Raw genomic sequence first — 26,540 nt, 5'->3', positions numbered from 1 at the left:
GTTTCCCCCATTCTTCTCTGCAGATCCTCTCAACCTCTGTCAGGTTGGATGAGGAGCGTTGCTGCACAGCTATTTTCAGGTCTCTCCAGAGATGTTAGATTGGGTCTAAGTCCGGGCTCTGGGCCACTCAAGGACATTCAGAGACTTGTCCCAAAGCCACTCCTGCGTTGTCTTGGCTGTGTGTTTAGGGTCGTTGTCCTGTTGGAAGGTGAACATTTGCCCCAGTTTGAGGTCCTGAGCGCTCTGGAGCAGGTTTTCATCAAGAATCTCTCTGTACTTTCTACGTTAATATTTCCCCTGATCCTGAGTAGTCTCCCAATCCCAACCACTGAAAAACATCCCCACAGCATGATGCTGCTACCACCATGCTTCACCGTAGGGATGGTGCCAGGTTTCCTCTAGAAGTGATGTTTGGCATTCAGGCCAAAGTTCTATCTTGGTTTCATTAGACCAGAGAATCTTGTTTCTCATGGTCTGAGAGTCCTTTAGGTGCCTTTTGGCAAACTCCAAGAGGGCTGTCATGTGCATTTTACTGAGGAGTGGCTTCTTTTGATTGGTGAAGTGCTGCAGAGATAGTTGTCCTTCTGGAAGGTTCTCCCATCTCCACAGAGGAACTCTGGAGCTCTGTCAGAGTGACCATCGGAGTCCAACGCTCTAACCACTAGGCTACCTGCCGCCCCAGTGGTCTTCGGGACCTCCAATGATGCAGACATTCTTTGGTACCCTTCCCCAGGTCTGTGCCTTAACACAATCCTGTCTCGGAGTCCTACGGACAAGTCCTTCGACCTCATGGCTTGGTTTTTGCTGTCAACTGTATTGTCAACTGTGGGACCTTATATAGACAGGTGTGTGCCTTTCCAAATCATGTCCAATCAATTGAATTTACCACAGGTTGGAATCTTATCAAGTTGTAGAAACATCTCAAGGATGATCAATGGAAACAGGATGCACCGAAGCTCAATTTCCAGTCTAATAGAGAAGGGTCTGATTACTTATGTAAATAAGTTATATATTTTTTGTTTGTTTGTTTTTTTGCAAACAGTTCTAAAAGCCTGTATTCACGTTGTCATTAGGGGCTATTGTGTGTAGATTTATGAGGAAAAACACGTATTAAATCCATTTTAAATTAAGGCTGTAACGTAACAGAATGTGGAAAAGGGTCTGAATACTTTCTGAATGTACTGTACATGGCAGTTGGGCAAGTTGAATCTGCTCTGAGAATTGTTTTTGCTGATAACCAAATGAAAAATAATTCCAGTACTGATGTTTCTGATTCCTCCCCTGTGTGTAGGTGAAAGGCAGACAATACACAGTTGTCACGAATATTACCGAAGGTGACTCCCCTTCTTGTTCGGGTGGCGCTCGGCGGTCGTCGTCGCCGGTCTACTAGCTATCGCCGATCCGTTGTTCTGTGTTCGTTTAGTTTTGTCTAATTGGTTGCACCTGTTTCTAGTTTGGTTGTTAGGATAGGGTTATATATAGTCTGTTTAGCCCGCTTCTGTTTCGTGCGGGCTTGTTCGTCTGTTTTGTTGTTTGAGTGTATTTTTGTTGGCTTTTGGGTTTCACGCTGTCCGTTTATATTTCTGTTCATTTGTGTTTCCACTTTTGTACATGTTATGTTTCCGGGACATTAAAGCGTGTTGTTTTTCCCACATCTTTTGCTCTCTGCGCCTGACTCCACACCTCTTCACTCATTTACCGTAACAACAGTAAGGCACTTCTACGTGTAAATAGCTCATTTACATGTTTTCGGTCAAGTGATCATAATCTTCGGGCAACCAACTAATACTCCTGATTTTCCCAATGGGCAAGTGCCTTTCAGACGTTATGTCAATCGCTGAAATACTTCCTTTCAGACTTGAAGTCAATCCCTGAAATACTTGCTTTCAGACTTGATGTCAATCGCTGGCAAAGTACACAGTAGCCAACATTGCCTTTGCTTTCATTCTCCCTTGAAGAGTTCACCAGCTAATCAAATTATACTGTTCAGACTCCATCAAACCTATCCCAACACGAAAACAGCAATCAAAAAGAAGTGAAAGCATTTAGTCAGATAACACTTGAATATTTCTATGAAGGACACCATTCTTACCTTATCAAACACACTCCTTGTTGCTTGGTTTGTAGAGACCATTTTCTGTTTTGATTTTTGAAACCATTCTATTGAATATAACGTAACTGCTCAAAGAACTTCCAGGACACCTGCAGAAACAGTTTGGCCTGCCAACCTTCTTCAGAACTACAAACGTGATGTCTTGTTCAATGGTCGCTCAACCCATATCATTTTATTGGTTCCTTTTCTTAATGTTTGGTTGAGCAAGTATTACAAAAGAAAAGTTAACAACCGCTTTAAACATATAATTAAAGTGAGCACAGTGCTGTTATCTTTTATTCTGAGGGACTCGTTTTAAGAAACTCCTCTTTTCTTGCTTAGTTTTGGGAGCTACGCAGAATTCCACCCCCCCCTTCTTTCACATAACCTATTAGCCTAATACTCCTCTCCTCGGTACAACATAATTTACTTCATTTAGTTAACAATATAATCAGATTGAGGAAATTAATTCCTTAGATTCACCATACTGTTTTTTTCCCAATGTTTTCTCAATTACTCTTCAATACCCATCATGAAGCATGACAGCAAACACTAAGTCAATATTAAGCACGATTAACATCCTACCTCCACTCCTCCTCATGGTAATCCCAAATATATCCTACAGAAGAGAGAGCGAGAGAGCCAGGCTGATGATAGAAACAGAGTCAGGGAGAGAGATAAAGACTGAAGGTATCCCAGGTTCTAAGCCTGTCTCTCCAAGCCTCTTAAGTAAAGGCTCACGCTGAGATGGCACAACGCCCAACCCTAACGGTTGGATCCTGCTGATGACGGCCCAAGTGGAACGGCCCTCCACTACAGTAGCTAATCCTGTGTAACTAGCTAGAGCTTACTACCACCTCCCATTCAACACCTTACTGGACCCAGAACCCCCCCCCCCCCCCCCACTGCATTATACAGTATAATATAAAATCATATATCATAAACTGATTAATAATACAGTATAATATAACATAATATCATATATAATAACCACTGTATTATACAGTAATATACTATTTTCAGTTAACACATCTCAGGGATCAGAGGTCAAAAGGTGAATTGCAAACAATGGTAACTAGTGTAAATGCAACCTCATTAACTGAACAGATATTAACTAGAGCAGAACAGTTATGTTGTAATATGAATGTTGTGTGTGAATAGAGAACTGAATAGCACTACAGCTGTTCTGAAGTGATTTATCACCGTTGTAACCTGCTTAGGGATAGTGTGTGTGTGTCTTCAGAAATGATAGACTACCGCTATACATGACCTTTGACCTCTGTTAACCCTGAGGCCCTGTGGAGAATCCTCCTGATGTGGCTGCCCTACACAATGTGTTAACATCCTCCACTTCCTGCATGCCAAGGCTGGGTCATCGCAACAACCCTCTTCTGGCTGGAATGGGTCACCTTACAAAGAGCAGACTGTCCATAGGCATAAACATCACCTACAGGACAGATGGGAACATATTCAATATTATCAGTTTTAGAGCCAAGTCAAGAACCACAACCCAAGCTTCTGGCTGGAATGGGTCACCTTACAAAGAGCAGACTGTCCATAGGCATAAACATCACCTACAGGACAGATGGGAACATATCAACTCAATATTAAGCCATCGTTTTAGAGCATCAAGTCAAGAACCATCAACCACACATCAACTCCTGTGAGTGCCTGCATCAACTCCTCAAGCTGAAGCCATCCTCAAGTATAGAAGCCATCAACTCCTCAACTATAGAAGCCTCAAGTATAGAAGCCATCGTATTGAGACATCAACTCCTCCGGTATAGAAGCCATCGTAATGAGGCATCAACTCCTCAAGTATAGAAGCCATCGTAATGAGACATCAACTCCTCAAGTATAGAAGCCATCGTAATGAGACATCAACTCCTCAAGTATAGAAGCCATCGTAATGAGACATCAACTCCTCAAGTATAGAAGCCATCGTAATGAGACATCAACTCCTCAAGTATAGAAGCCATCGAGACATCAACTGAGAAGCATCAACTCCTCAAGTATAGAAGCCATCGTAATGAGACATCAACTCCTCAAGTATAGAAGCCATCGTAATGAGACATCAACTCCTCAAGTATAGAAGCCATCGTAATGAGACATCAACTCCTCAAGTATAGAAGCCATCGTAATGAGACATCAACTCCTCAAGTATAGAAGCCATCGTAACTGAGAAGCATCAACTCCTCAAGTATAGAAGCCATCGTAATGAGAGAAGCCATCGTATTGAGGCATCAACTCCTCCGGTATAGAAGCCATCATAATGAGGCATCAACTCCTCAAGTATAGAAGCCATCGTAATGAGGCATCAACTCCTCTCCATCGTAATGAGACATCAACTCCTCAAGTAGAAGCCATCGTAATGAGGCATCAACTCCTCAGTATAGAAGCCATCGTAATGAGACATCAACTCCTCAAGTATAGAAGCCATCGTAATGAGGCATCAACTCCTCAAGTATAGAAGCCATCGTATTGAGGCATCAACTCCTCCGGTATAGAAGCCATCGTAATGAGACATCATCATAATGAGAAGCATCAACATCAACTCCTCAAGTATAGAAGCCATCGTATAGAAGCCATCGTAATGAGACATCAACTCCTCCGGTATAGAAGCCATCATAATGAGACATCAACTCCTCAAGTATAGAAGCCATCGTAATGAGACATCAACTCCTCCGATATAGAAGCCATCGTAATGAGACATCAACTCCTCAAGTATAGAAGCCATCGTAATGAGGCATCAACTCCTCAAGTATAGAAGCCATCGTAATGAGACATCAACTCCTCAAGTATAGAAGCCATCGTAATGAGGCATCAACTCCTCAAGTATAGAAGCCATCGTAATGAGGCATCAACTCCTCCGGTATAGAAGCCATCGTAATGAGACATCAACTCCTCAAGTATAGAAGCCAACTCCTCAAGTAATGAGGCATCAACTCCTCAAGTATAGAAGCCATCGTAATGAGACATCAACTCCTCAAGTATAGAAGCCATCGTATTGAGCATCAACTCCTCAAGTATAGAAGCCATCGTAATGAGACATCAACTCCTCAAGTATAGAAGCCATCGTAATGAGGCATCAACTCCTCCGGTATAGAAGCCATCGTAATGAGACATCAACTTCTCCGGTATAGAAGCCATCATAATGAGGCATCAACTCCTCCAGAACCATGTCCAGCCAGCCACCTCCAGAACCATGTCCAGTCAGCCATCTCCAGAACCATGTCCAGCCCGCCATCTCCAGAACCATGTCCAGCCAGCCACCTCCAGAACCATGTCCAGCCAGCCATCTCCAGAACCATGTCCAGCCAGCCATCTCCAGAACCATGTCCAGCCAGCCACCTCCAGAACCATGTCCAGCCAGCCACCTCCAGAACCATGTCCAGCCAGCCACCTCCAGAACCATGTCCAGCCAGCCACCTCCAGAACCATGTCCAGCCAGCTATCTCCAGAACCATGTCCAGCCAGCCATCTCCAGAACCATGTCCAGCCAGCCATCTCCAGAACCATGTCCAGCCAGCTATCTCCAGAACCATGTCCAGCCAGCCATCTCCAGAACCATGTCCAGCCAGCCATCTCCAGAACCATGTCCAGCCAGACCCAAACAACAACGCGGAACCATGATAACTGGAGGGAAACGATACTGGAATACGAGGGATCCCAAAGGATGGTCTCTCTCCATCTCTAAAACACACACTATCAGAGGTTATGTACACCAGTAGTTTTTCAGTCCAATAAGTGCCTCGACTTCCCTCTCCCTAACCAGCTGAAACATACAGGTGTTCCCTGAGTGTCACTTTACAGGTTAAATCAAAGCTGCTGCTTTCAGGATCATATACTGGAGCCTCTGCCCAGAGTCCACATAGATAATACCACACAGCTGATATCCACAGCCGTGATGACATCAGAGTTCACTACAGGTCAAAACTTTTAGAACACCTACTCATTCAAGGGTTTTTCTTTATTTTTTTTACTATTTTCTACATTGTACAATAATAGTGAAGAAATCAAAACTATGAAATAACACATATGGAATCATGTAGTAACCAAGAAAGTGATAAAAAAATCTAAATATATTTTACCTTTGAGATTCTTCAAATAGCCACCATTTGCCTTGATGACAGCTTTGCACACTCTTGGCATTCTGGTAACTCTAAACTTAAAACCACACCTAATGTCCTAGCAATACTGTATGAAGTGATGGCATTGTTAAGGTGTGGTACTGTTCAAATCAAATCAAACTTTATTTGCCACATGCACTGAATACAACAAGTGTCGACTTTACTTTCTTACAAGCCCTTAAACAACAGTGAAATGCTGACTTACAAGCCCTTAACCAACAGTGAAATGCTGACTTACAAGCCCTTAACCAACAGTGAAATGCTGACTTACAAGCCCTTAAACAACAGTGAAACTTTGACTTTCTTACAAGCCCTTAAACAACAGTGAAATGCTGACTTACAAGCCCTTAAACAACAGTGAAATGCTGACTTACAAGCCCTTAAACAACAGTGAAATGCTGATTTACAAGCCCTTAAACAACAGTGAAATGCTGACTTACAAGCCCTTAAACAACAGTGAAATGCTGAAAATATTTACAAGCCCTAAAATACAAAGTTATAATAAAAAGTAACACAATAAGAACAGCAATAATGATGTTATATACAGGGGGCACTACAGAGTCAATGTGGAGGCTAAACAACAGTACAGAAATGTGAGGCTATACAAGGGGGCACCTACAGAGTCAATGTGGAGGCTATATACAGGGGTGAAATCAATGTGAGGCTATATAAGCCCTTAAACAACAGTGGAGGTTATATACAGGGGTAGACAGAGTCAATGTGGAGGCTATACCAAGGGACTAAGAGTCAATGTGGAGGCTATATACAGGGGTACCGTACAGAGTCAATGTGGAGGCTATATAAGGGGGTACAGCAGAGTCAATGTGGAGGTTATATACAGGGGTACCGGTACAGAGTCAATGTGGAGGCTATATACAGGGGTACCAGTACAGAGTCAATGTGGAGGCTATATACAGGTGGTACCGGTACAGAGTCAATGTGGAGGCTATATACAGGGGGTACCGGTACAGAGTCAATGTGGAGGCTATATACAGGGGGTACCGGTACAGTGTCAATGTGGAGGCTATATACAGGGGGTACCGGTACAGAGTCAATGTGGAGGCTATATACAGGGGGTACCGGTACAGAGTCAATGTGGAGGCTATATACAGGGGGTACCGGTACAGAGTCAATGTGGAGGTTATATACAGGGGGTACCGGTATAGAGTCAATGTGGAGGCTATATACAGGGGGTACCAGTACAGAGTCAATGTGGAGGCTATATACAGGGGGTACCAGTACAGAGTCTATGTGGAGACTATATACAGGGGGTACCAGTACAGAGTCAATGTGGAGACTATATACAGGGGGTACCAGTACAGAGTCAATGTGGAGGCTATATACAGGGGGTACCAGTACAGAGTCATGTGGAGACTATATACAGGGGGTACCAGTACAGAGTCAATGTGGAGGCTATATACAGGGGGTACCAGTACAGAGTCTATGTGGAGACTATATACAGGGGGTACCAGTACAGAGTCAATGTGGAGACTATATACAGGGGGTACCAGTACAGAGTCAATGTGGAGACTATATACAGGGGGTACCAGTACAGAGTCTATGTGGAGACTATATACAGGGGGTACCAGTACAGAGTCTATGTGGAGACTATATACAGGGGGTACCAGTACAGAGTCTATGTGGAGACTATATACAGGGGGTACCAGTACAGAGTCTATGTGGAGACTATATACAGGGGGTACCAGTACAGAGTCAATGTGGAGACTATATACAGGGGGTACCAGTACAGAGTCAATGTGGAGACTATATACAGGGGGTACCAGTACAGAGTCAATGTGGAGGTTATATACAGGGGATACCGGTACAGAGTCAATGTGGAGGCTATATACAGGGGGTACCAGTACAGAGTCTATGTGGAGACTATATACAGGGGGTACCAGTACAGAGTCAATGTGGAGACTATATACAGGGGGTACCAGTACAGAGTCAATGTGGAGACTATATACAGGGGGTACCAGTACAGAGTCTATGTGGAGACTATATACAGGGGGTACCAGTACAGAGTCTATGTGGAGACTATATACAGGGGTACCAGTACAGAGTCTATGTGGAGACTATATACAGGGGTACCAGTACAGAGTCTATGTGGAGACTATATACAGGGGGTACCAGTACAGAGTCAATGTGGAGACTATATACAGGGGTACCAGTACAGAGTCAATGTGGAGACTATATACAGGGGTACCAGTACAGAGTCAATGTGGAGGTTATATACAGGGGATACCGGTACAGAGTCAATGTGGAGGCTATATACAGGGGGTACCAGTACAGAGTCTATGTGGAGACTATATACAGGGGGTACCAGTACAGAGTCAATGTGGAGACTATATACAGGGGGTACCAGTACAGAGTCAATGTGGAGACTATATACAGGGGGTACCAGTACAGAGTCAATGTGGAGGTTATATACAGGGGATACCGGTACAGAGTCAATGTGGAGGCTATATACAGGGGGTACCGGTACAGAGTCAATGTGGAGGCTATATACAGGGGGTACCGGTACAGAGTCAATGTGGAGGTTATATACAGGGGGTACCGGTATAGAGTCAATGTGGAGGCTATATACAGGGGGTACCAGTACAGAGTCAATGTGGAGGCTATATACAGGGGGTACCAGTACAGAGTCTATGTGGAGACTATATACAGGGGGTACCAGTACAGAGTCAATGTGGAGACTATATACAGGGGGTACCAGTACAGAGTCAATGTGGAGACTATATACAGGGGGTACCAGTACAGAGTCTATGTGGAGACTATATACAGGGGGTACCAGTACAGAGTCAATGTGGAGGCTATATACAGGGGGTACCAGTACAGAGTCTATGTGGAGACTATATACAGGGGGTACCAGTACAGAGTCAATGTGGAGACTATATACAGGGGGTACCAGTACAGAGTCAATGTGGAGACTATATACAGGGGGTACCAGTACAGAGTCTATGTGGAGACTATATACAGGGGGTACCAGTACAGAGTCTATGTGGAGACTATATACAGGGGGTACCAGTACAGAGTCTATGTGGAGACTATATACAGGGGTACCAGTACAGAGTCTATGTGGAGACTATATACAGGGGGTACCAGTACAGAGTCAATGTGGAGACTATATACAGGGGGTACCAGTACAGAGTCAATGTGGAGACTATATACAGGGGTACCAGTACAGAGTCAATGTGGAGGTTATATACAGGGGATACAGAGTCAATGTGGAGACTATATACAGGGGGTACCAGTACAGAGTCTATGTGGAGACTATATACAGGGGGTACCAGTACAGAGTCAATGTGGAGACTATATACAGGGGGTACCAGTACAGAGTCAATGTGGAGACTATATACAGGGGTACCAGTACAGAGTCTATGTGGAGACTATATACAGGGGGTACCAGTACAGAGTCTATGTGGAGACTATATACAGGGGGTACAGAGTCTATGTGGAGACTATATACAGACAGAGTCTATGTGGAGACTATATACAGGGGGTACCAGTACAGAGTCAATGTGGAGACTATATACAGGGGTACCAGTACAGAGTCAATGTGGAGACTATATACAGGGGGTACCAGTACAGAGTCAATGTGGAGACTATATACAGGGGTACCAGTACAGAGTCAATGTGGAGACTATATAGACTATATACAGGGGGTACCAGTACAGAGTCAATGTGGAGACTATATACAGGGGTACAGAGTCTATGTGGAGACCAGTACAGAGTCTATGTGGAGACTATATACAGGGGGTACCAGTACAGAGTCAGAGTCTATGTGGAGACTATATACAGGGGGTACAGAGTCAGTACAGAGTCAAGTCTATGTGGAGACTATATACAGGGGGTACCAGTACAGAGTCAATGTGGAGACTATATACAGGGGGTACCAGTACAGAGTCAATGTGGAGGTTATATACAGGGGATACCGGTACAGAGTCTATGTGGAGGCTATATACAGAATATATACTATTGGTATTTTACTGCTGCTGTTTAATTATTTGTTACTTTAATTTTCTATTTTCAACTTAGCTATTTTTTACATAACACTTATTTTTCTTAAAAATGTGTTGTTGGTTAAGGGCTTGTAAGTCAGCATTTCACTGTAAGGTCAACACCTGTTGTATTTGGCGCATGTGACAAATACAATTTGATTTAAATTTGATTTTAAATGAGGATCTCAAAAGCAAATCATATCTCATGTAAATAAGCAACGGGACTAGAGGTCCTCATCCTGAAGAGGTAGAGTCACTCTCTCACAGAGAACAGGCTCCTGCTCCTGGAAGAGTAGCACTTTCAATAATAACAGTACACACAACCTCCGTTCCTCAGATAAAACAGAGTAGGAGGTATCAATGTCCAATGTTGGGGAAGCTACTCTGAACATACCATCTAACTACCAATGACATTACATTGCAAGAAGACGAGCCACAGTAAACCTATCATTAAGAGATTAAAGGGTTAACTTAAGTTACTTAGAAAAAGTAGTTCACTACATCAAAACTACTTGGTAAAAAAAAGAATGATATCTAAATCAAAACGTTATAGAATACAAAGTAGCAGATAAAAGAAATGCAGGGGAGCACTTTCTCTCTTTCTGGTCCCGATGAGAAGATAAACACAGTCAGAGGATGTTCTCTTCTGCACCGTTCAACCAATCCAGTAGATGTGTAGGAGGAGACAGCGTCACAGGCTCTCTGTTCATTTACCCTGAAAACCAGATGCATCCGGTTTCTGAACGACCCGGTGAGGGTGACAGTGTAGGGACATCTGTGTGACAGACAGTGAGTAATTACGTCGCACAATGGTCAGATATACAACAATAAATAAGGGTTACGCTTTCTTGTAGTGGGCAGTTCCATTAGTTAGACTCCACCAGTAGTTACCTACACCAGTAGTTACCTACACCAGTAGTTAGACTACACCAGTAGTTAGACTACACCAGTAGTTACCTACACCAGTAGTTAGACTACACCAGTAGTTACCTACACCAGTAGTTAGACTACACCAGTAGTTAGACTACACCAGTAGTTACATTCACCAGTAGTTACATACACCAGTAGTTACCTACACCAGTAGTTAGACTCCACCAGTAGTTACCTACACCAGTAGTTAGACTACACCAGTAGTTACCTACACCAGTAGTAAAATACACCAGTAGTTAGACTACACCAGTAGTTAGACTACACCAGTAGTTACCTACACCAGTAGTAAAATACACCAGTAGTTAGACTACACCAGTAGTTAGCTACACCAGTAGTTAGCTACACCAGTATACCAGTAGTTACCTACACCAGTAGTTACCTACATCAGTAGATACCTACACCAGTAGTTAGACTACACCAGTAGTTAGACTACACCAGTAGTTACCTACACCAGTGGTAAAATACACTAGTAGTTAGACTACACCAGTAGTTAGACTACACCAGTAGTTAGCTACACCAGTACACCAGTAGTTACCTACACCAGCAGTTACCGACACCAGCAGTTACCTACACCAGTAGTTGCCTATACCAGTAGTTAGACTACACCAGTACATCAGTAGTTATCTACACCAGTAGTTAGCTACACCATTAGTTAACTATACCAGTAGTTAGCTACACCAGAAGTTAGCTACACGTGTAGTTACCTACACCCGTACACCAGTAGTTATCTACATCAGTAGTTATCTACACCAGTAGTTAGCTACACCAGTAGTTAGCTACACCAGAAGTTAGCTACACCAATAGTTAGCTACACCAGTAGTTACCTACACCTGTACACCAGTAGTTAGCTACACCAGTAGTTACCTACACCAGTACACCAGTAGTTAGCTACACCAGTAGTTAGCTACGCCATTAGTTAACTAGACCAGTAGTTAGCTACACCATTAGTTAGCTACACCAGTAGTTAGCTACACCATTCATTAACTACACCATTCATTAGCTACACCATTAGTTAGCTACACCATTAGTTAGCTACACCATTGGTTAACTAGACCATTAGTTAACTAGATAATTAGTTAGCTACACCGCTACATGGCTAAAAACTACTTTCCTGCACTGTCGGTGACATCGTCATTTTTAGGTTTAAGTTTGGTAATATGGTACAGGAACTTGACGCTGACCCTGGACAGACTTTGAGGGGAAAATATCAAACTAAACATATTTTAAAATCAATAATTTGGGAAAGTACTGTATGATTTTTAAAAAACAGTGTATTGTGAAAGACTGGCCCGAGCATGTGCTATGTTTGATTCTGGGAGAAGAGTATGGTCCAATGGTAACGTCATAGGAGGAAAAAAAGAAAAATCAACCAATCAAAACTAACTAGGGTACAGCCCTCTAAGACTGTTGTCTTTCAGCCCCAGTTGACTCAAATGCTTCCTGGGAGATTAAGGCAGCGAACAGCAAACCTACTATTTCCACGAAATCAAGCCTTGATAGTGATCTCCCCATTGTGTGTTGTCTACAAAGTACGCTATTCATACCCCGGGATTCCTTCATCTCTGTGTGGCCCCAGAGGAAGTGTTCTTCTTCTCACTGTTTATCTGTATACAGTTACATCCTTACTGTACGCACAAGAAACACTAGTACAAGGATGGTTTACGAGGATGACATCCATTGTGTATACTGCCACCCAGATTGAGCACTTAAGAGTCAATTCTGACTGACCTCATCACAAACAGTAGGTTCTGACTGACCTCATCACAAACAGTAGGTTCTGACTGACCTCATCACAAACAGTAGGTTCTGACTGACCTCATCACAAACAGTAGGTTCTGACTGACCTCATCACAAACAGTAGGTTCTGACTGACCTCATCACAAACAGTAGGTTCTGACTGACCTCATCACAAACAGTAGGTTCTGACTGACCTCATCACAAACAGTAGGTTCTGACTGACCTCATCACAAACAGTAAGTTCTGACTGACAATCCTCACTGTGTTTACATATAGTTGAAGTCGGAAGTTTACATACACCTTAGCTAAATACATTTAAACTCAGTTTTTCCACATTTCCTGACATATAATCCCAGTAAGAAATCCCTGTTTTAGGTCAGTTAGGATCACCACTTTATTTTAAGAATGTGAAATGTCAGAATAATAGTAGAGATAATGATTTATTTCAGCTATTATTTCTTTTTTCACACGTTTACATTCACTCAACTAGTATTTGGTAGCATTGCCTTTAAATTGTTTAACTTGTGTCAAACATTTTGGGTAGCCTTCCATAAGCTTCCCACAATAAGTTGGGTGTGGTTTGACCCATTCCTCCTGACAGAGCTGGTGTAACTGAGTCAGGGTTGTAAGATCCTTGCTCGCACACACTTTTTCAGTTCTGCCCACAAAGAGCACTGTGTTTGAAGGTAGGCCTTGAAATCATCCACAGGTACACCTCCAATTGACTCAAATGATGTCAATTAGCCTATCAGAAGCTTCTAAAGCCATGACTTCATTTTCTGGAATTGTCCATGCTGTTTAAAAGGTACAGTCAACTTAGTGTATGTAAACTTCTGACCCACTGGAATTGTGAAACAGTGAATGATAAGTGAAATAATCTGTCTGCAAACAATTGTATGTATCTCATAGAGGAGCAGTACCAGTATGTAACTCATAGAGGAGCAGTACCAGTATGTATCTCATAGAGGATCAGTACCAGTATGTAACTCATAGAGGAGCAGTACCAGTATGTATCTCATAGAGGAGCAGTACCAGTATGTATCTCATAGAGGAGCAGTACCAGTATGTAACTCATAGAGGAGCAGTACCAGTATGTAACTCATAGAGGAGCAGTACCAGTATGTATCTCATAGAGGAGCAGTACCAGTATGTATCTCATAGAGGGGCAGTACCAGTATGTATCTCATAGAGGGGCAGTACCAGTATGTATCTCATAGAGGAGCAGTACCAGTATGTATCTCATAGAGGGGCAGTACCAGTATGTATCTCATAGAGGGGCAGTACCAGTATGTATATCATAGAGGGGCAGTACCAGTATGTATCTCATAGAGGAGCAGTACCAGTATGTAACTCATAGAGGAGCAGTACCAGTATGTATCTCATAGAGGATCAGTACCAGTATGTAACTCATAGAGGAGCAGTACCAGTATGTATCTCATAGAGGAGCAGTACCAGTATGTATCTCATAGAGGAGCAGTACCAGTATGTAACTCATAGAGGAGCAGTACCAGTATGTATCTCATAGAGGAGCAGTACCAGTATGTATCTCATAGAGGAGCAGTACCAGTATGTATCTCATAGAGGAGCAGTACCAGTATGTATCTCATAGAGGAGCAGTATGTATCTCATAGAGGAGCAGTACCAGTATGTAACTCATAGAGGGGCAGTACCAGTATGTAACTCATAGAGGGGCAGTACCAGTATGTAACTCATAGAGGGGCAGTACCAGTATGTAACTCATAGAGGGGCAGTACCAGTATGTAACTCATAGAGGGGCAGTACCAGTATGTAACTCATAGAGGGGCAGTACCAGTATGTAACTCATAGAGGGGCAGTACCAATATGTAACTCATAGAGAGGCAGTACCAATATGTAACTCATAGAGGGGCAGTACCAATATGTAACTCATAGAGGAGCAGTACCAATATGTAACTCATAGAGGGGCAGTACCAGTATGTAACTCATAGAGGAGCAGTACCAATATGTAACTCATAGAGGAGCAGTACCAGTATGTAACTCATAGAGGAGCAGTACCAGTATGTAACTCATAGAGGAGCAGTACCAATAGGTAACTCATAGAGGAGCAGTACCAGTATGTAACTCATAGAGGAGCAGTACCAGTATGTAACTCATAGAGGAGCAGTACCAGTATGTATCTCATCGAGGAGCAGTAAAAGGTATCTCATAGAGGAGCAGTACCAGTATGTATCTCATAGGGGCTCACCAGTATGTATCTCATAGAGGGGGAGTACAGTATGTATCCATAGAGGATCATACCAGTATGTAACTCATTGAGGAGCAGTACCAGTATGTAACTCATAGAGGAGCAGTACCAGTATGTATCTCATAGAGGAGCAGTACCAGTATGTAACTCATAGAGGAGCAGTACCAGTATGTATCTCATAGAGGAGCAGTACCAGTATGTATCTCATAGAGGGGCAGTACCAGTATGTATCTCATAGAGGGCAGTACCAGTATGTATCTCATAGAGGAGCAGTACCAGTATGTAACTCATAGAGGAGCAGTACCAGTATGTAACTCATAGAGGGGCAGTACCAGAGCAGTACCAGTATGTAACTCATAGAGGAGCAGTACCAGTATGTATCTCATAGAGGATCAGTACCAGTATGTAACTCATAGAGGAGCAGTACCAGTATGTATCTCATAGAGGAGCAGTACCAGTATGTATCTCATAGAGGAGCAGTACCAGTATGTAACTCATAGAGGAGCAGTACCAGTATGTAACTCATAGAGGAGCAGTACCAGTATGTATCTCATAGAGGAGCAGTACCAGTATGTATCTCATAGAGGGGCAGTACCAGTATGTATCTCATAGAGGGGCAGTACCAGTATGTATCTCATAGATACCAGTATGTATCTCATAGAGGGCAGTACCAGTATGTATCTCATAGAGGGGCAGTACCAGTATGTATATCTCAGTACCAGTATGTATCTCATAGAGGAGCAGTACCAGTATGTAACTCATAGAGGAGCAGTACCAGTATGTATCTCATAGAGGATCAGTACCAGTATGTAACTCATAGAGGAGCAGTACCAGTATGTATCTCATAGAGGAGCAGTACCAGTATGTATCTCATAGAGGAGCAGTACCAGTATGTAACTCATAGAGGAGCAGTACCAGTATGTATCTCATAGAGGAGCAGTACCAGTATGTATCTCATAGAGGAGCAGTACCAGTATGTATCTCATAGAGGAGCAGTACCAGTATGTATCTCATAGAGGAGCAGTATGTATCTCATAGAGGAGCAGTACCAGTATGTAACTCATAGAGGGGCAGTACCAGTATGTAACTCATAGAGGGGCAGTACCAGTATGTAACTCATAGAGGGGCAGTACCAGTATGTAACTCATAGAGGGGCAGTACCAGTATGTAACTCATAGAGGGGCAGTACCAGTATGTAACTCACTCATAGAGGAGCAGTACCAATATGTAACTCATAGAGGAGCAGTACCAGTATGTAACTCATAGAGGAGCAGTACCAGTATGTAACTCATAGAGGAGCAGTACCAATAGGTAACTCATAGAGGAGCAGTACCAGTATGTAACTCATAGAGGAGCAGTACCAGTATGTAACTCATAGAGGAGCAGTACCAGTATGTATCTCATCGAGGAGCAGTAAAAGTATGTATCTCATAGAGGAGCAGTACCAGTATGTATCTCACAGTACCAGTATGTATCTCATAGAGGGGGAGTACCAGTATGTATCTCATAGAGGAGCAGTACAGTCACTCACCAGGAGCAGTACAGTATGTAACTCATAGAGGAGCAGTACCAGTATGTATCTCACAGTACCAGTATGTCACACACCTCATAGAGGGGCAGTACCAGTATGTATCTCATAGAGGGGCAGTACCAGTATGTATCTCACAGTACCAGTCACAGTACCAGTATGTAACTCACAGTACCAGTCACAGTACACCCATAGAGGAGCAGTACCAGTCAGAGGAGCAGTACCAGTATGTATCTCATAGAGGAGCAGTACCAGTATGTATCTCATAGAGGGGCAGTACCAGTACGTATCTCATAGAGGGGCAGTACCAGTATGTATCTCATAGAGGAGCACAGCACACAGTCACACACCACACACAACAGTCACACACCACACACAACACAGTCACACACCACACAGTCACACACAACACAGTCACACACCACACAGTCACACACCACACAGTCACACACCACACAGTCACACACAACACAGTCACACACCACACAGTCACACACCACACAGTCACACACCACACAGTCACACACAACACAGTCACACACCACACAGTCACACACCACACAGTCACACACCACACACAACACAGTCACACACCACACAGTCACACACCACACAGTCACACAGTTACACAGTCACACACCACACACAACACAGTCATACACAACACAGTCACACACACTGGAGGGACAGATGGATAAACACTACAAAATAAGTTACGTACAGTAGACAGACAGACAGACAGACAGACAGACAGACAGACAGACAGACAGACAGACAGACAGACAGACAGACAGACAGACAGACAGACAGACAGACAGACAGACAGACAGACAGACAGACAGACAGACAGACAGACAGACAGACAGGCAGACAGGCAGGCAGACAGGCAGGCAGGCAGGCAGGCAGGCAGGCAGACAGACAGACAGACAGACAGACAGACAGACAGACAGACAGACAGACAGGACAGACGACAGACAGACAGACAGACAGACAGACAGACAGAAATGAATGATTTAACAGCCTGGTCTCATAGACCGGACGTAACATAGTAAACGGAAATCCGGACAACCCAAATTAGTATATGTTACGTTTGGTATGGTTACATAAGACAGGAGGTCTACTTAAGACAAAATCTAAAGTAGAGTGGTTGGGTCAGGATGGATGGGTGAAGGCATAACGGGAACATCTAGCAACCCAAAGATTGCATGTTCGAATCTCTTCACGGACAACTTTAGCATTTAGGCTATTTTGCAACTACTTAGCATGTTAGCTAACCCTTCCCTTAACCCCAACCCAAACCTTAACCCCTATCTTAGCTAATGTTACCGTTAGCCACCTAGCTAACTTTAGCCACAATAAATTGTAATTCATAACATATCAACATAAACTGGATAATGGACATCCACAGATTAATACATACCATACAAAACGTAACATCTGATACTAATTTGAGTGCTCCGTCTACCCATGAGTACAGGTTGGATTTAATGAAATATCAACATGGCCAGGAAAATTCAGATTGAGTTTTTCACGAGTTAGGAAATAGTCCCCAGCCCCACATTTCCAAATTTGTTGTGCATCTCCTTAGCTACAATTTACACAAATGTCCTCTTGTTATACATGTTACATTGTAAACACGCGAAAGCCGTGTGACTTAACAGTGACAGTAGCAGTAGTGACACTGTGTTCAGGGAGCCCTCTGGAATCCTACTTCCAGTAAATTGATGTTAAAATACTGCTTCATTCTGAAATATACACGCATTACAACTGTGTGCCATAAAACCAGATGCCCTACATATTTGTTCTCGGGTAAATCTACCACAGTTGATTCAGTCAAGTGACACTGTATTCAGAGATGTTGTATGTGAGTAAGACTATTTTTTTTTTAAACGACACACCGAGTGAGACCTCCAGTTGTACTTTCCTTCTCCTCTAGATTATTTTCCTCCTTTTCCTTTCCTTTCCTCTTTGTGTTTTTATGTTCCCAACACAGCAGACGAGATTAGGTTTCAGGTGAGTCGTTGGGTGCATCCACATTCAGGTAAAATACATTCCCTTAGTGGGGAAATCCTCAAAGTAGCGCGACCAAAGTGCTCCCCAAACAGCAGCATCAGTAGTTTCAGAAGCCGTAGGGTTAAAACATTCAGTATCCGTTTGAAAAAAGGTTGACCTTTGAACTTCCTGGTACTTCCTCAGAAGTGCAGATGAGTCAGACAGGTGTGGCTGGGCTGTGTCAGGAGGCTCCAGGTACATATAGTCCCAGTGGGGTTAAAGTAACTCTATACTATCCTTAATAGACGGATTTCATTGAATCCTATTGACACCCATATATGCCAGCCAGTGTAGGATGTCGTCCTGTACAAACAGGTGTCAGTGGGATACACCCTGTCCCAGCATCCCAGCCTTGCAGCCTTCCAGCTCAGCGCAGTAACAGTACACCCCACAGGGGTCATCTCACTCTATGGGAGCTAATGGAACTCGGCAAGGCAGGAACTAACCCAATACTGGCTTTCTGCTTCTGCTTCACAGGGCAAACATCACCCCGCAGGCACGCTCTGTCAACCCTCACCTCTCCTGTCTGCTCCCCAGTGCTATTTGTCTTTTGGGGGCTGAGAGTCAGAAATGGGGACACACCAATTAATCCTTCCTCAGATATAGAGACTGTTATAGAGTTCATCGTGTATACGTGCGACTCCTCTACTGTGTGTGTGTGTGTGTGTGTGTGTGTGTGTGTGTGTGTGTGTGTGTGTGTGTGTGTGTGTGTGTGTGTGTGTGTGTGTGTGTGTGTGTGTGTGTGTGTGTGTGTGTGTGTGTGTGTGTGTGTGTGTGTGTGTGTGTGTGTGTGTGTGTGTGTGTGTGTGTGTGTGTGTGTGCGTATATGTGTGTGTGTGTGTGTGTGTGTGCGTGTGTGTGTGTGTATGTGTGTGCGTGCGTATGTGCGCGTGTGTGTGTATTAGTTGGTTCTACTATCATTGTAGGGTGTAAAATTCCAAAAAGTCCCCACAAGGACAATAAAACAAGGACACTTCTTTTTCGTGGGGACATTTCCTATGTCCCCATGAAGACAAAGGCTATTAATATGATGCACGCACACACACACACACACACACACACACACACACACACACACACACACACACACACACACACACACACACACACACACACACACACACACACACACACACACACACACACACACACACACACACACACACACACACACACACACACACACAGATGAAACTCTCCTGCCCTACAGACAGACAGGCTTGCCAGAGCTCTCTGCCTCCTGTTGGTCTGTCGGATCGCAGGTGAAACCGACTGGAAGAAGACCTAGAGAGTCAGCCAATCAGACGTCTCCAAGCCAGACTTGTCCTTATATGAGCTTTGTGAGGTGGTAGGAGAGGTCACCATGACGATGATGCTAATTAAGAGCCCTTGCCTGCTGACCTCGACAGCCTGAAAAGAAAGTAGGAGAAAACAAACAAGACGGCTCAGTGAAGTACCGTCAGAGACAGCAGGATGTAGGTCAACCATCTCAACAATCATGGAGGGAGGCGGAGACAACGAACCTGTCACTCGAGGGCCTTTCCAAGAACTACATATCAGAAGAAGACATTTGTTCCATCATCTGAAACGGCACTTCGCTTTTTCTAAACGGTTCTGTGAATTAGTCATCTCTCAGACAACACTTCTGGGAAAATCTGCAAATGTTAGAACGGGAAGCATGTGACGACATCTGAACCATTATCTTTATGTCATTCACCTTGTTGTCCTAATGTGTTCATCTTGTTGTAACATGTCCTAATGTGTTCACCTTGTTACGTGTCCTAATATGTTCATCTTGTTATCACGTGTCCTAATGTGTTCATCTTGTTGTAACATGTCCTAATGTGTTCATCTTGTTGTAACATGTCCTAATGTGTTCATCTTGTTGTAACATGTCCTAATGTGTTCATCTTGTTGTAACATGTCCTAATTTGTTCATCTTGTTGTAACATGTCCTAATGTGTTCATCTTGTTCATCTTGTTCCATCTTGTTGTAACATGTCCTAATATGTTCATCTTGTTGTAACATGTCCTAATGTGTTCATCTTGTTATCACCTGTCCTAATGTGTTCATCTTGTTATCACATGTCCTAATGTGTTCATCTTGTTATCACCTGTCCTAATGTGTTCACCTTGTTATCACATGTCCTAATGTGTTCACCTTGTTGTTCCTATCAAACAAATACACATCTTCACGCGCTAACAAGTCTCACCTCAGCTAAGTACTGTAAAATGAATCTAACATAATGGAAAAACCTTTTAGTTGCACTTGTATGGGGCCACTCAATAACCAGACTTTGATTTTCCGGCTGTAGTTATGTGAAAGGACAAGAATGATCCAGTGAAAATGGATTTGAAAAAAGTCAAATAGCAGACATTGGGACATTGTGAGTTCTCAAACGAAGGCCATTGCCAAGATATTCCACTAGGCCTCACATACACCCATTTGGTCAAGTTATGTGGGACAGGCCTTTCTTCAGAAAATTATTCTGAATGAATTGTGCAGTGTAGAAATTGTGTCAGTTCTCTTGCGTTCTGTGCAACAGAGTCAGTGTATATGCAGCAACTTGGGCCGCCTGGCTCGTTGCAAACTGTGTGAAGACTATTTCTTCCTAACAAAGACAGCCAACTTCGCCATACAGGGGATGATTTAACAAAAGCGCATTTGCGGAAAAAAAGCACAATCGTTGCACGAATGTACCTAACCATAAACATCAATGCCTTTCTTAAAATCAATACACAGAAGTAAAAAAAATTAAACCTGCATATTTAGCTAAAATAAATTCATGCTAGCAGGCAATATTAAACTAGGGAAATTGTGTCACTTCTCTTGCGCTCATTTCACGCAGATTCAGGGTATATGCAACAGTTTGGGCCGCCTGGCTCGTTGCGAACTAATTTGCCAGAATTGTATGTAATTATGACATAACATTGAAGGTTGTGCAATGTAACAAGAATATTTAGACTTATGAATGCTACCCGTTAGATAAAATACGGAACGGTTCCATATTTCACTAAAATAGTAATAGTTTTGTTTTTGAAATTATAGTTTCCGGATTTGACCATATTAATGACCTAAGGCTCATATTTCTGTATGTTATTATATTATAATTAAGTGTATGATTTGATAGAGCAGTCTGACCGAGCGGTGGTAGGCACCAGCAGGCTCGTAAGCATTAATTCAAACAGCACTTTACTGCGTTTGCCAGCAGCTCTTCGCAATGCGTCAAGCATTGCACAGTTTATGACTTCAAGCCTATCAACTCCCGAGATTATGCTGGTGATAGTAAAGTACCTGTTAGAACATCCAATAGTCAAAGGTATATGAAATACAAATGGTATAGAGAGAAATAGTCCTATAATAACTACAACTTAAAACTTCCTACCTGGGAATTTTGAAAACTCATGTTATAAGGAACCACCAGCTTTCATATGTTCTCATGTTCTGAACAAGGAACTTAAACGTTAGCCTTCTTACATGGCACATATTGCACTTTTACTTTCTTCTCCAACACTTTGTTTTTGCATTATTTAAACCAAATTGAACATGTTTCATTATTTATTCGAGGCTAAATTGATTTTATTGATGTATTATATTAAGTTAAAATAAAAGTGATAAATTGTTTATTCAGTATTGTAGAAATTGTCAATTTGACAAATATACACATAAAAATCGGCCGATTAATCGGTATCGGCTTTTTAATCGGTATCAGCGTTTAAAAATCATAATCAGTCGACCTCTAGTGCAGTGTCCTTTAGACAACAACATGAAAATAGGCCTCAGTGAATATCACGGTACTATTGCAGATGTCATTAAAATAGCTACAGTAGCCTACATGAGGAAATGAACGAGGTCGACAGGAAGTTGATTTGAAATAAAGGTTGTTAATGTCAATGATTAAAAACAGACAGAAGAGATGCTGGGTCACTAAAGCACACTCCCACACACACTCATACACACACTCATACACACACTCATACACACACTCATACACACACTCATACACACACTCATACACACACTCATACACACACTCATACACACACACACACACACACACACACACACACACACACACACACACACACACACACACACACACACACACACACACACACACACACACACACACACACACACACACACACACACACACACACACACACACACACACACACACACACACACACACACACAGTTGCCATTACCAGCAGCTTACCATACACCACACAGTGAGAGAGGTTGTATGGTTGTATGGTACGACCTTCAAGGGAATAAACACAGACAAAAAAAGTGAACATGCAAACACACAAAAGCTAGTACAGTATCTGACATACCACATGTGAGCATCTACTGACATGTAAGTGTTACTGACAGATACACAGACACACATACTGCATGCTAATGTTTTTAAATGTATCTTCGTATTTTGTCTGTAATGTGTTGTTCGTTATGTGTCGGGACCCCAGTAAGACGAGCTGTCATCACATTACCGACAGGTGAATCCTGATCAAATGTAAAAATATGTTATACTGTTTGCACATTGACAGCTGACTTTTTTTTTAAAGTCAGTTATTTCCATTTTATTTCATGCAGATGAAGATATGGAACTAGGGTGGTGTCGACAGTAGAGTATTTGACAAAGCGTTGCAGGTACCTGTAAAGTTATAAAAGGTGACATGTCAATAAAGAATGTATGCACAACTTCTTGTCTGATAACCAAACTAGACACTCTATTCTTGTAGAGTTCACCCAGTCAGGTAGAGTTCACCCAGTCACGTAGAGTTCACCCAGTCACGTAGAGTTCACCCAGTCATGTAAATTTCACCCAGTCATGTAGAGTTCACCCAGTCATGTAAGGTTCACCCAGTCATGTAAGGTTCACCCAGTCATGTAAGGTTCACCCAGTCATGTAGAGTTCACCCAGTCAGGTAGAGTTCACCCAGTCACGTAGAGTTCACCCAGTCATATAATTCACCCAGTCATGTAAAGTTCACCCAGTCATATAATTCACCCAGTCATATAATTCACCCAGTCATATAATTCACCCAGTCATGTAGTTCACCCAGTCATATAATTCACCCAGTCATGTAGTTCACCCAGTCATGTAGTTCACCCAGTCATGTAGTTCACCCAGTCATGTAGTTCACCCAGTCATATAATTCACCCAGTCATGTAGTTCACCCAGTCATATGGTTCACCCAGTCATGTAGTTCACCCAGTCATATAGTTCACCCAGTCATGTAGTTCACCCAGTCATATAGTTCACCCAGTCATGTAGTTCACCCAGTCATATAGTTCACCCAGTCATGTAGTTCACCCAGTCATATAGTTCACCCAGTCATGTAGTTCACCCAGTCATATAGTTCACCCAGTCATATAATTCACCCAGTCATGTAGTTCACCCAGTCATATAGTTCACCCAGTCATATAATTCACCCAGTCATGTAGTTCACCCAGTCATATAGTTCACCCAGTCATGTAGTTCACCCAGTCATATAGTTCACCCAGTCATATAGTTCACCCAGTCATGTAGTTCACCCAGTCATATAGTTCACCCAGTCATATAGTTCACCCAGTCATGTAGTTCACCCAGTCATATAGTTCACCCAGTCATGTACTTCTATTTTAATTTAGATTTGATGTACATATTACACACATAACTCTCTCTTTCTCTCTCGCACACGCGCACACATTTATGATGTCCGGGTCGACTGACAGAACTACAGTCCTCGTGGTTACTGCCGCGGGGCTGGCGTGGTTAGGGTAATGAAATATTGTGTGTATGAAGGGCGGGTTCTTGGCGGGTGGATTGAATGAAGAGAAAACAATGCCTTAAACAGTCTAGCAATGTATCTTTCTAGTGCAATTTCTATCTATGAGCTACACTGAGGTTTTCTTTCATTATTTGAGGCTCTCTGGTATTAGTCAGTAAGCCTAAGCTTTAGGGCCTAACTAACTGTAGGCACGCCAAACAGCAAACACACCAATCGCCAAATGCTTTTGGGGAAACGGGCAGAGAAAGTTGCGGTTGAACCACAGAGGCAAAAATAATGAGTTGAATTGAACAAGAGGAAAGCTGTGAAATGGAGAGTTAAAAATAAAGAGAAGGGAGGGACAGAAAGGTCATGTTTGGGAAAGATGTGGTAAAGTGGTTTAAAGAGGATGATTGATAGCAGTGTTATGTTGTTCCCCTGAACAAGGCAGTTAACCCACTGTTCCCCCAAACAAGGCAGTTAACCCACTGTTCCCCTGAACAAGGCAGTTAACCCACTGTTCCCCCAAACAAGGCAGTTAACCCACTGTTCCCCTGAACAAGGCAGTTAACCCACTGTTCTCCTGAACAAGGCAGTTAACCCACTGTTCTCCCGAACAAGGCAGTTAACCCACTGTTCCCCTGAACAAGGCAGTTAACCCACTGTTCCCCTGAGCAAGGCAGTTAACCCACAGTTTCCCCGAACAAGGCAGTTAACCCACTGTTCTCCTGAACAAGGCAGTTAACCCACTGTTCTCCTGAACAAGGCAGTTAACCCACTGTTCCCCTGAACAAGGCAGTTAACCCACTGTTCCCCTGAACAAGGCAGTTAACCCACTGTTCCCCTGAGCAAGGCAGTTAACCCACTGTTCCCCTGAACAAGGCAGTTAACCCACTGTTCCCCTGTAACAAGGCAGTTAACCCACTGTTCCCCTGAACAAGGCAGTTAACCCACTGTTCCCCTGAGCAAGGCAGTTAACCCACTGTTCCCCTGAGCAAAGCAGTTAACCCACAGTTCCCCCGAACAAGGCAGTTAACCCACTGTTCCCCTGAACAAGGCAGTTAACCCACTGTTCCCCTGAGCAAGGCAGTTAAACCACTGTTCCCCCAAACAAGGCAGTTAACCCACTGCTCCCCCGAGTGAGGCAGTTAATCCACTGTTCCCCCGAGCAAGGCAGTTAATCCACTGTTCCCCTAATCAAGGCAGTTAACCCACTGTTCCCCTGAACAAGGCAGTTAACCCAATGTTCCCCTGAACAAGGCAGTTAAGCCACTGTACCCCTGAACAAGGCAGTTAACCCACTGTTCCCCTGAGCAAGGCAGTTAACCCACTGTTCCTCTGAGAAAGGCAGTTAACCCACTGTTCCCCTAAGCAAGGCAGTTAACCCACTGCTCCTCTGAACAAGGCAGTTAACCATTTACATTACATTTTACATTTACATTTAAGTCATTTAGCAGACGCTCTTATCCAGAGCGAATTACAAATTGGTGCGTAACCCACTGTTCCCCTGAAAAGGCAGTTAACCCACTGTTCCCCTGAGCAAGGCAGTTAACCCACTGTTCCTCTGAGCAAGGCAGTTAACCCACTGTTCCTGTCCTGTCCAGGACCGGGGTCTACACAAAATGGTGCGCCATAGCCAATCAGAGTTACAGTAGGCCTATATGTAAAAAATACATTTGCAACACGAGCCTGTTATCATTGACTTTGAACTGGACTGTGTGTTTACAGGAAGTAGGGCCTGCCATCATTCACGTTGAACAAGACTGTGTGTTTACAGGCAGTAGGGTCTGCCATCATTGACTTTGAACTGGACTGTGTGTTTACATGCAGTAGCAACAGCGTGACTTTAGATCATTTGAACACATTCACCAAAAGCCACAAAACTGAGAAACGAAATGAGGGGAAAAAGTAGATCATTCATTCACATACTCCTCCAATGACATGCCATTCTCCCAGCAGCTAGCCTCGCTAATGTCAGGCTCCATGTTTTTACCTTATAATAATTAGCTCCTCCAATGACATGCCATTCTCCCAGCAGCTAGCCTCGCTAATGTCAGGCTCCATGTTTTTACCTGATAATAATTAGCTC

The 26,540-nt window shown here is 43.2% G+C and overlaps 1 protein-coding gene across 4 annotated transcripts in view; it reads right to left on the bottom strand.

The window, feature by feature from the left end:
- Positions 1–26,540, bottom strand: part of LOC124045513 (solute carrier organic anion transporter family member 4A1-like) — a 67,536-nt gene that overhangs the window by 32,456 nt on the left and 8,540 nt on the right. The window contains exon 1 of one of the 4 annotated variants that reach the window (XM_046364854.1): positions 6,184–6,414. The exons of 2 other annotated variants lie outside the window; for them this stretch is intronic. The gene's annotated coding sequence lies outside the window, so the exon portion shown is untranslated. Of the gene's footprint in view, positions 1–2,092; positions 2,957–6,183; positions 6,415–26,540 lie in introns of those variants that run through there. One more of the 4 variants, XM_046364853.1, reaches the window with a different exon arrangement.

This window comes from Oncorhynchus gorbuscha, linkage group LG10 (genome assembly GCF_021184085.1).
Source record: "Oncorhynchus gorbuscha isolate QuinsamMale2020 ecotype Even-year linkage group LG10, OgorEven_v1.0, whole genome shotgun sequence".
Lineage (NCBI taxonomy): Eukaryota > Metazoa > Chordata > Actinopteri > Salmoniformes > Salmonidae > Oncorhynchus > Oncorhynchus gorbuscha.
The sequence above is the reverse complement of the archived record's forward strand: the minus strand, read 5'-3'. Positions and strand labels throughout refer to the sequence as shown.